We start from the raw sequence: 4,396 nt of genomic DNA on the forward strand, positions 1-4,396 counted from the left end.
CTGAGTCTATATTTGTCTTTTAAGGTAAGGTGAGATTCTTGTATACAACAGATGTCTGGTCTGAGTTTCTGTATCCAATCAGCCAATCTGTGCCTCTTTAGAGGACAATTTAAGCATTGACGTTGATAGAAATTATTGATAAGCCTGGTAAAATTTTGGTCATTGAGTTGTTCAAAAGTCTAGTAGACATTTTTAATCTTTTTGCCATTGTGGAAGTTGGAATTTGATCAAAAGTTTCTGGGTGGGTTTACTTTTGTGGTGGAGGATTGCACTGGTGGAGGATAGGTTTGAGAATTTCCTGGAGAGCTGGTTTAGTTATAGCAAATTTCTTCAATGTGTGTATGTCATTAAAGTATTTAGTTTCTCCATCATAGATGAAACTCAGTTTAAAAAATATGGAACGCTTCACAAATTTGCGTGTCATCCTTGTGTAGGGGCCATGCTAATCTTCTCTGTATCGTTCCAATTTTAGTATATGCTGCCGAAGCAAGCACAAACTAAGTATTTTTGATCACAAGTACGTTACTTGTTAACCTATTACCTCTCCTAAATCAAACCTCCTATACTATTTTTGTGTTATTGGGACTAGGATGCCAAAAACCTATGTCTCCTTTATCAGTCTCCTTTGTTAGGTTCTGCTAATATTGGGGACTAGATGAAGATTAGAAGCTGGGAAGAAGACAGAACTTGTGCTTTTCTATTTGCATACTCTTTCCATCAGCATCTGCCCAACAAAAGTCCTTAGCCTGCCAATGGCAATAAGTTCTATCCTTTAGCCTCTTTTAAAACTCCCTGAGCCAGCTTCATCTAGCTACCCCAGAGATACCAGTACCAGCTATGGAAAGAGACTTCACAACATTCTCTTTCCAGATTACTGAGATATTAGTAACGGTTACACTGGGTATAACACCTGTTCTGGATTGCACAATTACACAAAGCATCTCCTCTAAGCTTCTGAGATAACAACAGATGAATAGAGCCCCTCTCCATATAAGCCTCAGTTCCAAAGAGATCCTGTCTTAGTTCTATAAGTACTCATTAGCCAGGCAGTCCTTTCAACTCAGAGGTTTAAGCCTCATTCTAGGAGGCTCCTGAAGTAATGGTACAAGTACCAGTGGACAGCACCTTTTCTTTAGTGGTGTCAGTCCCAACTCTATAGGGCTCTGCATTCAGATTCTTTGTTCCTCTAGGCTAAGAAATAGAAGCTGATTATTGGAGTTATTATCTCTATTCATTACTCAATGTTTTCTTTTATCCTTTTGCTTCTACCTTGACTGTTTAATAATTTCCTATATTAAACACTTTTTGTTCAAATACCTACAGTGGTTTCTAGATCTCTGACTGATAAAATAATCAGTCAGAAGATGCCAAATGCTGATTTTATAATATACTATGACCTTAATATAGCCATGGTATCACCAGGTGACAAATTTTTTATTTCCATTATAATCTCATGGGACTAACAGCTTATATGCAGTACATCATTGACCAAAATGTTGTTATGCAATATATGATTGTATTGTTAAAATGTCTATACTTTGCAAAGTAACCTACAGATTCAATGGAATCCTTCTTAAAATACCAATGATGTTCTTCAGCAAACAGAAAAAGCAATCCTAAAATTTATGAGACCACAAGACTCTACAGTCAAAGAATTTTAAACCAAAAAAAGTTGGAGTTATCACACTACTTGACTTCAAAATATATTATAAACATATAGGAACCAAAACAGCATGGAACTAACATAAAAACAGACACACAGACCAACTGAACACAACAGGGAGCCCAGAAATCAATCCACACACTTATAACCAACCAATTTATGACAAAGGTACCAAGAACACACAATGGAGAATGAATAATCTCTTTAATAAATGGTGTTGTGAAAACTGTATATCCACAAGAAGAAGAATGAAATTAGACGCTTTCTCTCATCATATGCCAAATTCAACTGAGAACAGATTAAAGACTTAAATGTAAGACACCAAAATATTAAACTACTAGAAGAAAACACAGGGGAAAAGCTCCATCACATTGGTCTGAAAATGATTTTTTGCATAAGACCTGAAAAATACAGCCAACAAAATAAAAAACAGACATATTGGATTTCATTAAATTAAAAATCTTTTGCACAGCAAAGGAAACAATTAACAAAGAGACAATCCACAGAGATAAAATATCTGCAAACTATATATCTGATAAGGGTTTAATATTCAAAATATATAAGGAAATCCAATAACTCAACAGCAGGAAAACCCTAATTAAAACACAGGCAAAGACCTAAAAAAACATTTCTAAAAAGAAGACATACAAATGGAGAAGAGGTATATGAAAAAATGTTCATCACCAATTACCTAGGAAATGCAAGTCAAGACCACAATAAGATATGACCTCACTCCTGTTAGAATAGTTATTATCAAAAAGATGAAAGATAAGTCTTGGAGAAGACATGATGAAAAGGGAACCTTTGCCCACTGGTGGTGGGAATGTAAAATTAGTACAGCCATTAAGGAAAACAGAAGAGGTTCCTTAAATATAGGGCATACATCCAAAGGAAATGAAATCAGTATGTCAAAGAGATATCTGCATTCTCATGTTTAATGTAGCACTACTCACAATAGCCAAGATACAGAATCAATCTAAGTACCCTTCAATATGAATGGATAAAGAAAATGAGGTGTATATGCACAATGGAATACTATTCAGCCATTTATAAGAAGGAAATCCTACCATTTGTGACAACATGGATAAACCTAGAGGACATTATTGTTAAGTGAAATGAGCTGGACACAGAAAGACAAATACCACATGATGTTCCTCACATGCAAAATCTTAAAAGCAATTGATCTCACAGAGGTAGAGAACAGAATGGTGGTTACCCAAGTCTGTGTGGTTAGTGGGGAGGGGAGATCGGGGAGATGTTGGTTAAAGAATACATATTTACAGTTAGATAGGAGGAATAAGTTAAAGAGATCTATCATATCACACAGTGACTACAGTTAATGATGATACTACATTCCTCAGAAATGCTAAAAGGGTGGATTTTTTTTTTTTTTTTTTGGACACAGAGCCTTAAGCTGTCGCCCTGGTAGAGTGCCAGGGTATCACAGCAACCTACAGCTCCTGGGCTTAAGTGATTCTCTTGCCTCAGCCTCCCAAGTAGCTGGGACTACAGGTGCCTGCCACAATGCCCAGCTATCTTTTGGTTATAGTCGTTGTTGTTTGGCAGGCCTGGACTGGATTTGAACTCACCAGCTCTGGTGTATGTGGCTGGTGCCTTAGCCATCTGAGCTACAGGCGCCGAGCAAAGAGGGTAGATGTTAAGTATTCTTACCACAAAAATGGTAACTACATAAGGTAATCCATTTGTTAATTAGCTAGAGGTAACCATTTCACAATGTATATATACTGCAAAAGAATGATGTATTTGATAAATATGTATAAGTTTATGTCACTTTTTTAAAAAGTATTAAAATTAATAAATTTTTAAATAAAAATTAATAAAACATTAATTTTTAAATAAATTAATAAATTTTTAAATGTAAAAAATTAATTTTTCATTAAAAGAAGAAATGGCTGATTCTCAATCTTACTCATTGTTATAGCTTCCTTAAATAAAATGGCAATGAAAATACTTGACAGTAGAACTGACAGGTTAGTCAAGTAGAAAAGTTCTCTTAGCTGTATATCATGAAAGTCATTTGCAAATAAATAATTTTAGGCATTAATTAATCTCTAGAATATTGAATTTAGTCTTAACTACGGTGGAGTCACTCCTAATAGACTACACAAGCTTATTATCACTGTGCAGGCTGACAATACAATCAGATTGAGGTGTTAAGTGGCCAACTAGCTATATTCAGAACCTAACATAGATGGTATCATCTTGGGAAAATCTCCACAAGGAAAGAATGAGAACATTGCTTTTGCAATTCCAGAAACTAGATTTTGCCAATGCCCCAGATATAGAGAGACTAAATCTAATCAACCAGACTTACAAGAGATTTACGCATTTCTCAGTGAAAATACCACACTGACGATTTAATGATTTACAGTGAAGAAGGAATGTGATGATAAACAGACATTTTAATTTTCTGATAAATGTATTCCTTCAAGAATTCTACCTAGAAAAATCAAATGATGATATGAAAGTTTCAGCATGGAATTAAAATAAGGAGATTTAGAAGACTTTCAGTGGCTAGTAGCACCACAAACTTAGTGCAATATTTTCCCAACTCACCTTTTAAGTGTCCATTCCTGCCCTATCCCAAAATCTTAATTGTAATACCTACATATATGGGATTGAAGGAAAAAAGAAGAGCTATACCAGCTTTCTTTCTTTCTTTTTTTTTTTTTGAGACAGAGTCTTATTTTGTTGCCCTCAGTAGAGTGCCGT

At 35.0% G+C, this 4,396-nt stretch overlaps 1 protein-coding gene and 1 non-coding gene across 2 annotated transcripts in view; both read right to left on the reverse strand.

The window, feature by feature from the left end:
* COL4A3BP (collagen type IV alpha 3 binding protein) overlaps positions 1-4,396 on the reverse strand; it is a 116,107-nt gene that overhangs the window by 86,467 nt on the left and 25,244 nt on the right. The gene's annotated exons all lie outside the window — the stretch shown is intronic.
* On the reverse strand, positions 390-492 carry LOC111723952. Its single transcript, XR_002772354.1, has one exon. It is a non-coding gene; the product is annotated as a U6 spliceosomal RNA (small nuclear RNA).

Source organism: Otolemur garnettii, unplaced genomic scaffold, assembly GCF_000181295.1.
Source record: "Otolemur garnettii isolate 467f Iridium unplaced genomic scaffold, OtoGar3 scaffold00017, whole genome shotgun sequence".
Taxonomy (NCBI): Eukaryota; Metazoa; Chordata; class Mammalia; order Primates; family Galagidae; genus Otolemur; species Otolemur garnettii.